Source organism: Heterocephalus glaber, unplaced genomic scaffold, assembly GCF_053883595.1.
Source record: "Heterocephalus glaber isolate CG9 unplaced genomic scaffold, H.glaber_assembly_v1.0 deba00000621, whole genome shotgun sequence".
Taxonomy (NCBI): Eukaryota; Metazoa; Chordata; class Mammalia; order Rodentia; family Bathyergidae; genus Heterocephalus; species Heterocephalus glaber.
The window spans coordinates 34,931,979-34,943,226 of NW_028258153.1; the positions used below are offsets into that span (position 1 = coordinate 34,931,979).

The 11,248-nt window shown below is 43.7% G+C and overlaps 1 protein-coding gene across 1 annotated transcript in view; it reads right to left on the reverse strand.

Annotated features, from left to right (window-relative positions):
- The window catches only part of Diras2 (DIRAS family GTPase 2), a 32,498-nt gene extending 23,231 nt beyond the window's left edge, over positions 1–9,267 (reverse strand). Inside the window, exon 1 of the mRNA XM_004870057.3 lies at positions 9,124–9,267. The gene's annotated coding sequence lies outside the window, so the exon portion shown is untranslated. The remainder of the gene's footprint in view (positions 1–9,123) is intronic.
- Positions 9,268–11,248: the final 1,981 nt, after the last annotated feature.

The following is an 11,248-nucleotide window of genomic DNA, read 5'->3' on the forward strand; positions in this document are numbered from 1 at the left end:
GCTCCAGCCCTGCCTTGGCTGCCCTGTCACCTGGGAGTAAGCACTACCATGCCCCACATGCCACTTCCCACCATTCTTGCCCTCGGTCACTTCATTCCAGCCACAATCATCTCCTCCTGGTCCTGGACACATCTACCATGTTTGTGCCTCAGAACCTTTGCACTGGCTGCTCCTTTTACCTGGATCATTCCCTCACATGCACATAAACAGGGATCACCCTAGCCTCCCACAGGTCCAGGTCAAATATGCCTTTTCAATGACAATGCCCTCCACTACCTTATCTTAAATTATAATCTCAACCTTAAGCCTGGTGGTCTGTAGGCTTCCTGGTTTATTTTTTGCAGAGCACCTATCCCTTTACAACATACTTTGTAACTTACTTTTTAAAATTTTGTATTTATTTCCAGTATATAAAAGCTCCATATGGGCTTTTTATTCATTCCATTCACCCCTGTCTCCCCAAGGCTTGAACACTGCCTGGCTCATTGGAAGTGTACTAAAAGAATTTGTTCAGCACAGGAGTAAATCTGTAGTTTACTTCTAATGAACAGGCAGGTAAGGACAAACCAAACAACTTCCCTGAAGCAAGCAGGTAGCACTGTAGGTAGAGATCTCGCACTTAATCTCTCTGGAGCCGTGACAGGACCCAGGTACCTGCAGTGGTTCTGGATGCCTCACTGGGCTGAGGAAGTCCGAAGGTGTGGTTTCCACATCGACAGCAGCAGGATGCTCCCACTGGTCCCTCTGCAGTGGGAGGGGACTCCCAGCCCCAAAGAGATCCCCCTGTGCCTGAGGACACACATTTAAGTAGAGCCAAAAGAGTGAAGTTACCCCTATGACACTTGACTCAGGAGGCCCATGTCCTTGATAAGCCAAGAACTCTTGGAGGTCAGAGGCCAATGGAGTGACAAGAGGCAAGCACACTACCAGCCATTCACCAATGAGTATGTACTTGTGCCTGCTGTGGGTTTTTAGGAAGGTTAGGCAACTATGCTGTAAGAAGGGACAGATGCCAACACATCTAGAATCTGCTGAAACCATCTCACAGTTCTTGGTACCTAAGTAGCTCTCAGTAGCCTTCCAGTCAAGGCCAAGCCACTGAGAAGCTTTACATGGACAAATAGGTCAATGTTGGAAAGACAAAAATGCCCAGCAAGGCACATTCTTTCATATCCCACATAGTATGAATTCAGGCACAGAATCAGGGTCGCTGTAAGGAGATGAGCTCAAAGAACAGATGAAGAGTGTTGACGAAAGAAAGAACAGGCATTAAACAGATACGAAATAGAGTCCATTTTGATTCAAATAAAAGAGAAAAATGTGCAGAAAAAAATCAATCTATGAAGATTAATTTGAAAGTCTGAGCTCTGAGTGGATTAGAAAGGGTTGTGGTTGAGGGCCAGATTCCATCCAGAAGCAAAGCACAATGATTACACAATAGGCTTCCTGCCAGGCTGTAAGAGAGAAGCATAAATCCGAGACATGAAGAAGAAAGAATGGTGAAGATGCTGAGCTAGCAGCCCCCGAGACATCCCAGGAATCCACATGGAATAGCAGGAATCAAAGGCTCTAGGCAAGCTTACCTTCCATACAGCTTTTGACCTGAGAATCAGTTGTTCCATTTTACAAATGAGGAAACTGAGGTTCTAGATGGTTAAAGCAACAGAAAATTGTCCCACAACTAATAAGTGGAAGGACCCACATTCAAGCTCATTATAACTGAGTCCTAACAGGCCTGGAAGAGAAAAAGACATAACGGTTTTGTGGGACCAGAAACAAGAGGTAGGTTTTGATGAAGGCAAGAAAGCTATCCAGAAATGTTGTATGTCCTGCAGGTTGTCTGTAGCAGAGTCTTCAATAACATATTATCACAGCTAGGCACAAGAATAATAGCAAATATAGGAGGCACACAAACGAGTCCAAATTGGTAGCAATTGAAAGAGGGGCTCTGGTTTCTAAAATGTGGGGAAAGAAGGTGTTTTCACAGTGACCTATAATACTGCCAAGCAGTATTTCAAGTCTATATCATATTCATTTGAAAAATGCAATGATGTCTATGGCCATACCACCATGAACGCACCTGATCTCATCTGAAAAATGCAATGATGATGTTAGGCAGTTTATAATGAATAGCTGTATGTTTTCTGGCTCATCAAGAATATTATGGATGCCACATAAGAGGTGCACACCAAAATCTGACCACGAACAAGAGTATCAAGTGGTCAAGATAACACATTTGGAAGAAAACACAGATTACACTTAGATCCTGGGATACCTAAATTATTATTTTACTATAGCACTAATACTAAGGGTAAATATGACCTGGTGATTCTAACAGAGGCCCAGCCACAGGAGACCAATGTCAGAGTCAGATCTCTTGTTGTGCTGGTCTTTGCCGGTATTAGAAGAAGTAATAAGGTGGTAAAGTGATGTTTTGTATTAACAGGTGGAAGATGGAGGGAAGAGCTTCACCCTCCAAGTGCTTCTTGGTCTCAGCTCTGATGAGTTTCTGGATCCTTCTGGAGAAAGTAAAGTAGGAAGGTGTATTTGTGTGTGGAGTGGAGCTGTGTCCATCTTTGTGTAGTGTGGAGCGTGGGTGTAATGTGTGTGTATGATGTAAAAATAAGAAAATGCACAGTTCCTCATTAGTATAGTGTCTAATTAGTACAAGTCCCACAATCATGAAATTTGGGTCCCATTGGCTGTCTCAGGGTTGTAGGGTAAGAAGCCTGTGCCCCAAACATAGCTCATGTTTCCATAAGGTAACAGCTACAATAGAACCTCGGATTGTCCTAAAGGACAGACATGGAAATCTCATGAAGAAAATTTTCCAAATGTCAGTGTAATAATGAAAATATCACAAAAAAATCAGCAATGCAAAAATCAACACTACTTCATGGTTTGGAAATGCAAAAAACATTTTTTGAAAAATGAAGTTGAATATTTTTCCAATATGTTAATGTAATGGCCACCCTATTTCACTTTAATTAAAAATGGCAACTTACTCAGCATGATTACTGTCTCCATTGCCATCAAGAATTCCTTGCCAAGAGCATAAATCACGTGGAAAAAGGCAGCTGGTAATGAAACAGCAAGCCTGTGAGTGAGGAGATGGGTGGTCACAGGTACTGACCAGCATGGTGATCTAGCACTAATGAAATGGTAGGTAGTCAAAATGAGATATCAACTGATAGCTACCCAGTCAGAAAGATAGACAAAGATGAATACAATAGTATTTCGTGTTGGTTTGTCTACATGAGGATACTTAGAACCATATTATGTTTTTATCAGGTGCCTGTTACTCTGCTAAGGGATGTCTTGCTCTATCAAAAGCCTTATACATAAATATCTCATCATATTTTTTAGTCTCTCTGTAGAAAAAAACCTCCTATAACTGGAACTGCTGGATCAAAGGGCATATGCATCTTAAATTTTGTATGGATTCCCCATTGATTTCCAAAATCACCACCAAGTTCTCCACCCTTATGGTATGAGTGTTATTTCCTCACACCTTGCCTAATACAGGGTATAGTCAAACTCTTTGATCCTTTCCAACTAGCCTCTGTTTCTCATTACTGATTTAATTGTGTTTACTTAATTTGGGTGACACTAAGCATATCTTCTCCATGTTAAAAGTAAGTGGTACACGTATCTTTGAAACCTGTGTGTTCTTGTCTCTGTTCAATTGTCTGTTAATTTGCAAGGATGGTATTTTAGGAGCCACCATTAAGACCTGCTGCTGGGCGTGATGGCACAGGCCTGTAGTCTCAGCACTCAAGAGGCTGAGACAGGCGGATCACCACAAGCTCAAGGCCAGCCTGGACTACATAGTGAGTTCAAGGTCAGCCTGAGCAACATAGCAAGACCCTGTCTCCAACCAAAAAACAAACAAACAAACAAACAAAAAAGATGTGTTGAATCAGAGTCTCTGAGTTCTGTTTATTTTCCATGGAATCAAATCCAGGGCCTCCTGCACACCAGGCAAGTGCTGTCACTGAGCCGTTCTCAAGGCTGGAGAGCTTGAACCCAACAAGTCCCTTCTCCAGGCATTAATGATGACAGAATTTGGAAAGGATATCAGATCTCATCTAAAATACGCTGCAAATATCTGTCCTTTGATGTTGGTTATTTTCCTCACAGAAATTTAAAATCTCTTTGTAACCAATTTAACAAAATGCCCTTTGTTCATATCCTAGGTTAGGATCATTCTTCTCCGAGATCACTAAAAATTCTCCCCCATTTACATTTTCATTCTTTATGTTTAAATATTTTTTCCAACAACCTAATTTATTTCCACATCTTGAAATTGTTGTGTAGGTATACAGAAATAATTTTAACAAACATTTAAAAGAGTAAAAGAACCACAGAGTGTTATCTGCGAGTGTCAAATGTAAAACTTATCTGGGAAAAGTTTTAAAAACACTTGATTATCATGACAGTCTGTGAAATTCAGGTTCTTTTCAAAATCTAGGTCACCCAGACATTTCTGTCACTAAGTAGTTCCAAACTTCTGTTGAAAACATTTACAAAGACCTTATTAATATGGTAATGTTAGTTTTATATTTTATCTTCTCCCATTAATTCTTTTTTAACTTTCAGTTAAATTTATTTTAACTGCTACTTTAATAAAACACAAAAATTTTATGCATTAACAGGGTAATGTAATATTCTGATACATGGGTACACTGTGTGATGTTTAAGTCAAATTAAACACATCTCTCTCCTCAATCATTCACTTTTTAGGGTGAAACTTTCCAAGTATTTTCCTGGAGATTTTTGAAGTGTGCAGTTCATTGCTGTTACCTATTGCGGCCCTCCTGTACAACAGCGTACCCGAACCCAGAACATCTTGCTCCCATCTAACTGTAGCTTAGTATCTATTGATCAACTCTTCAGCATCTCTCCCTCCCCGACTCTTCCCAGCCTTTGGTAAGCACCATTCGGTCTAAAAGGAGAACACCATGAAGTCAATAAAAGGCTGCAAAAGGGCACAAAAGTAAACAAAAGGAAGCAAATGCTTGGCCAGTCCTTTATGTCGCAGGAGATTTTTCCATAGAACCCTTCCTTTAAAGCTCAGGGGACTATCACACAGCCAAGGGGTAATGCACCAGCTGACTTTACCTGTATGTGTGACTGAGGTGGCAGGTGGCTGTAGGGTTGGGGAGATAACCTAAGTTTATTCAAAACAGCAAAACATCATCGATGGGATTTTTAATGAGGGTAGTTTTTTTTTATGTCATAGACAGCTAAGTAAATTCTGCCTGGGTTGGCTTTGGGTGCAGACACCTGGATTCTGATAACCTTTCTTCTTTGCTTAGTGTCACCTGCAGATAAATCCCTAAACTCAAAAGTCACAAGGGTGCTCCAATTAAAAAAAAAAAAGCAAGGATGACAAAGAAAAGTTTCTCTTCCCCCACCTCCGAGGACACCTTCGAGCTCTAATAAACTTCTGGACTCTTCTGGAGAAGCTGAAGAACAGTGTGTTTGTGTGTGGTGGATGCGGTATGCATGTGTGTTTGTATGAGGGGGGGGGTGTGTGTGTGTGTGTTTATTGTGGAAAAGTCTAATGGAAAGTTCCTGAATTCTCTCATTTCCACAGAAAAGTAATCATTTTCCAGACGTTCATTAGCTTTAGAAAAATACTGCCTTAAATTTCTTCATCCAAACCGTTCTTCTCTTTCATTCTCCCATCTAAGTTTGAGACAGCCCCGGAATGGAAACAGTGTCTACTGCCCAGCATTTCTTGACCACAGAGGCTGGGTGAAGAAACTAACATCTTTTCATTAAACTCATTAATTTCTATGTTTCAATAATGCAGTATTCATGGGTCTGTTACAAAGCATTACACCTCACCCAACTTTTACATACTAGCATCAAAATAAACAGACAAAAACTGAAAATACTTGCACCAGCAAAGGATATTACTAAAGATCTGTGGACTATATCCAGCCATACAGTAAATTATGACCTGCTAGCTGCTTATTGGTTCTACAGTGGGTTTGCTGCTACTTCCCCAGGGAATTGTGGAAGCTGAATGATCCTGATGGCACGGGACCTCTGCTGCTGACCTCTGTCACCAGCTACTGGGCTGGAGCTAATAAGGGGCAGGATGGTGATGCCCAGGATGCTCCTGTTCCCCTTATTTCTGCCACAATACCCCTTCAGTGGGCAAGCAAATCGGATCCACCAGTTTACTCTTTATAGAGTAACAGGAAGTATTTGGTTCTGTCCTTTGTTTGGCTGATAAAAAGGTAAATAATAGGTTCAAGTTTACACAACTCGTTAATGGCAAAAAAGGAACGGACACATGTCTCATACCAATTTGACACTATTTGTGTATTTATTTTTGGAAATATTTAGTTGGCAGTGGCTCCTAACATTTTAGCTGTTAAATCGCTCTGTCAATTGATTGACAATCACAAACTGTGCTGGCCAATATGGTAGCCATTAGCCACATGGGCTGCTGAGCATTTGAAGCACGATTAATTCAACTTGAGATGCCCTCTAAGTATAAGACTTAGTATGGGGAGAAGGAGGAAATATCTGATTGGTGTTCTGTATTGATTACATCTTTAAATGGCTATTGGCTTCTCTTTACCTTTGTGCTCTCTTGCACCCTTGTATTGGGTTTATATTGGTTTAAAGAAAATATGTTTTTAAAATTCACCCGTTTTCTTTTACTTTTCTTGTGTGACTCACAGGACACTTTAAATTATGCATGCGGCTCACATATTTTGGACAGTGCTGTTCTACAGAACACTTTGCTGCACTGAAGCCAGAGATACAAGGACTCTTTTCTGAATTTACAGAGGTGACAGCCAGGAAGAGAACAAGAGAGCATTTATTCCAAGCACTTTAAAGACTTCTTACCTGGTCAGTGAAAGGCTTGCATGGCACATGATTAAAACAAAAACATTATATGAAAACAATTATATGATTTAAAACTCATGTTTAAATACGCATGCATGTGTCAATAAATTTAACTTCTAAAAGAACATCAGCAATTTAACAACACAAAAACCATCATCTTCCCCTTTGATTAAGAGCAGCTGTTTTCCTGGGGAAATCATAGTCAAAACCAACTAATATCATAGAAATCAGTTCAACCCTGAAAGAGACATCTGTCCACACTCAATACTGTGACCAGAGAGACAGATGATCTGTGGACAGAGCCAGACTCCTTCCTGAGTGACAACAGGAGATACTGGCTGAGTTCAGACTTACAGGCCAGCACTTTCTCCCCTCCACCCCCACCCCGCCACCTCCCAGCAACCAACTGCTCCTCTTTGGCACAAAGAAATTCTTAGGTGCAGGAATGCACTGCTTTCATTTCTGGGAAATGATGGTTTTGCCTCAAAATCAATAGGTTAATTCTCAATATCTCAACCATGGCACCAAAATGAGAAGAAGAATGAGCAATATATTGTAATTATCACAGGTACAATTTCCTTCTGATAAAAAAAAAAAACCTTCATTATTTTTCAAACATTTTCATCATTTAGTAAGATGTGCATCAGGTACCCCTGAAATAATCTACTTCTAACGGAGCAGGGCATCTGTGTGGTGTGCAGGGTAGGGCTGGCACTCGAGAATGGAAAGCTGCCCTCAGCCTTCCTGTGCTGAAATGGCTCTGCTGCAGCTGCTGAGAAGTCCTTCCAGAGCTCCGGCTTCGATCTGTGTGTCTTCTGAGTCTCTTTTTAGGAACAATTCTATTAACGCAGTAATAAGAGTGGATTCTGGAGGCTCCCACAAGCAGCCCTCCATACATAATTCCCATGTGCAGGGACAAGTGAGCAGCTCTCGAAACGGCCCCTCCCTGGCACCCTCCTTCCCTGTGTTCACCAGGAAACATGGCCCCAGAACCCAGTTAAATGCCATCTATGAAGCAGGATCCAAAGGTCCCCTTGCTATCCTATCTTCTACTTTCCTGAGATGAAATGGGGTCTTCCTGTACCCCAGCTCAAAAGATCCCTGCAGAGTCAGGCACAGGATGGGTAGAACTGTGCACAATTTGCAATTTCAGGCAATAACAAAAAATAGTATGATTCCCTTACAAATTTGTTAAATTTATTCTAATTTTATCCTCCTCTTGTCTCTCCCTCCCACTCCACCTCTTCAAATCCAAATGCTACTGGAAAAGAAGCACATTTGGACTGATTTGGATATAAAATGCCCCAGCCTTTTATTGTTACCTAGAAAATATTCCTGAAAAATAATGTTTTCGAAGTTATTTTTAAAGCCAACCCAGAAAAGTTCTGATGTGCTATTGTAGATTCTCACAGGCAGGGCGAGTCCCTTTGAAAGATAACCAGGGCAGCTAGGTAAAAATTCCTCAGGAATGCAGGCTGTGCCTCTGCACGGTGGGACCTGAATTCCACCACTGAGAGCCACGCTGCATTTCTCCATTCAGGGCATGATACAAATGATTCTTCAGCTTCTAGTTTAGAAGTCTCCCAAGCCCCCATAGAAAGCAGATTGGAGTTTTAAGGGGAAGGAGCTTTCCGGGGAGCCGAGGATGCGCGGATAACCGCGCCGCGTGCAGCCAGCTACTCTGCAGCCTCGCCGAGTACTCGGCAGCCCCGTCACTGAGGGAAACTACAGCCTGACAACCAAGCCCTGGACGCAGCGCCTTGCCTGTCCTCCACTGGCACAAGGAGGAAACGCAAAGGAGCACCATTCTTTAAAAAGAGAAATCAAATATCTAGACCTGTGCCCCCCCCCCCAGCCCAGGAAGTATAGGAGTGGAGAATGCAAACACGCTGAGCCCGAAAGGCAAGCAGCCTTCAATGTGCTTTGCATTTTTCTCACTTTGGACCACATCTTCGAATGACTTTGTAAATCCATCAAATCCACTTCCACTCCACAGAAACGCCTGCAACCATAGAATTTTCCAAAACGGGAACTGCTGCTTTAGAAGGAATCCCTAGTAATGAGTAAGATACCGAGGCGAGCCTGGTGCTCACCCACCCCGACATGGACGCAGAAATCCAGCCCTCTTCCCTCCTGCCAACTCCAGTTTAAGCTACCGGCTCGCTGCTCCCTTTCAGGGGCTACCGAACAAAGCTCCCCGCCGCCCTGCCCCGGGCGCACGCGGCCCGGCCCCGCGAAGGAGGGAGTCATTACCTGGGGAGACCACGATCTGCTCCGCTCCGCTCCGCTCGGCGGCTCCGACTCGGCTCGCGCAGGACCGCGGCGGGCTCCGGGCTGCGGCTCCTCCCGGACTGGGCGCGCTCCTCCCGCCGCCGTGACGCCTCCGTCAGCAGCCGCGCGCCCCGCACCCAGCGCGCGCCCGCAGCCTGGCATCCGCCCCGCCCCGCCCCGCCCAGGCCTCAGCCTCGCTCGGCCTCGGAGCCGCGGCCCGCTCCTCGGGCGCTGGCCCCCGCTTGTCCCAAGCTGCAGTGGCCTCGATGGCGCTGGCCGCCTCGGATCGCCGAGCGGTGCCACTTACTGCACGCCCCAGGAACCGAGGAGGGCTGGGAAGCCTCTGAAAAGTCAGTGAATTAAAACAATTTCATTGAGACAACACCAGGTTCTTTTGTTTAAAATTGTTAGAAGGACCCACAGTAATCATTATTGGCCACCTAACCTTTGCTATCGGCTTCCAGATCCTAAATTAAAAAACTACTCATTTAAAAGGCAAACCAAAGGCCCTGCCCCATGGCCAAGGGCCCAGCGCAGGTGAACACACTCTAATTTGATGGGCCCTGGGACAAGCGCCCGGGGCAGAAAGGCCTTTTCACGGAGTGGTTTTATATGACTGTTTCAAGAAAATCACCATGTTTATTTTTGGACATGGATAAATAATTTCGTCAAAGAAGAGTTGATTGAAACGGATGAATCAGAAAAAAAAAAGATGGATGGCCAATAATTCTGTGGACATTTTTTAAATGTTTGAAACATCTACATTAAATTTAAGCTGCAAGGAGGGATTTCTCCTAATTATATCGCTCACCCTTTTGTAATAGTAGTTGTGCTAAAATTGACCAAATTAGTGTGCTACTTACCTGTTCTGATACCTTTTTCACTTACTATATAATTTTGAGCAGCATTGTTTTTTTGAAATTCATTTCCAGTATCAATTACCTGCCCTGCTCTTCCAGGAAATATGTTTATTTTTAAATAGTACAAATTATGTGTCTTGCCACTTACAGAAACTGATTTTGTTCACTAGTACAGCCTCATTCTGACCTTGATGCAATGGCCATTGGAATAAGAAAATAAAAATACAGCATTCTTGCGCCAAAGTCCTGGAACGCTGAAGCCAACAACCCAACCCGACTTTGCGCATGCCCAGAAGCAGGTATTCGTCATCCACGGCTCTATCACCAGGGTGTGTGGCGCAGGGACTGTCCCCAGGGTGGCCCCACGTGCTGACCACAGGCTCTGCTGCCCTTTTCGGAATTTGCAACAACATCCAGGCTAAGTCAAGATGTTGTCTTCCATGACAACTAACATGTAGTTTACAGGTTAAACTATAAAGTGGAATCTGAGTACTAAGCCGAGGAGGGTGAAAGATTAAAGAGGTAAAAATACCAAAGACAAAAACCCAGTCCTAGTTGGGAAGCAAGGAAAAGGAACTTGGAACTGGTAGAGGGAGCCAGCTGTCTCCTGCAGGTCCCACACTGCACTAGAATCCTTGTTTTTGCCGTGCGGCATCATTATTCCTTCTGGGAATGTGAAATCCGGGCCCCAGAAGCCCCCTTTCAAACAAGGAGCAACTCATTCAAAATGAATGTGCCATTTGCCGCAAACCCGAGCTTTTGTCAGCCAGAAGGAACAGATTGTTCCACAACTCTTCCTCTGACTTCCCCTTAATTTATGTCCTACTAAGAGTCTGCCCTGTTTGCCTCCAGACCAGGGCCCCCTGGCCTCTGGCTGCCTTTGACCATCAGCAGTGAGTCAGTTTCACAAGTCTCAGTTTCCCACCCAGGCATCTCACAGCTGGCTCAGAACCTCTGTGGGTGGAACCCAAGCATCCATATGTTAACATGATCACCAGTGAAGTTGCTGTGGGCTGAATGTTTGTCTCTCCAAAACTCATACATTCAAAATCTAACTACCATTGTGAAGGTCTGAGAAGGCGGGGCTTTGGGGAGGAGAGAGACAAGAATCCTCCTAAAAGAGCCAAGGGCCGCTTTCCTTCACTGTGTGAGGACACAGCGAGAAGGCACCATCTATGGGCCAGGAAACCAGTCTGGAGCAGACACTGAATCTTATGTTAATACATATGGATGCTTGGGCCCCACCC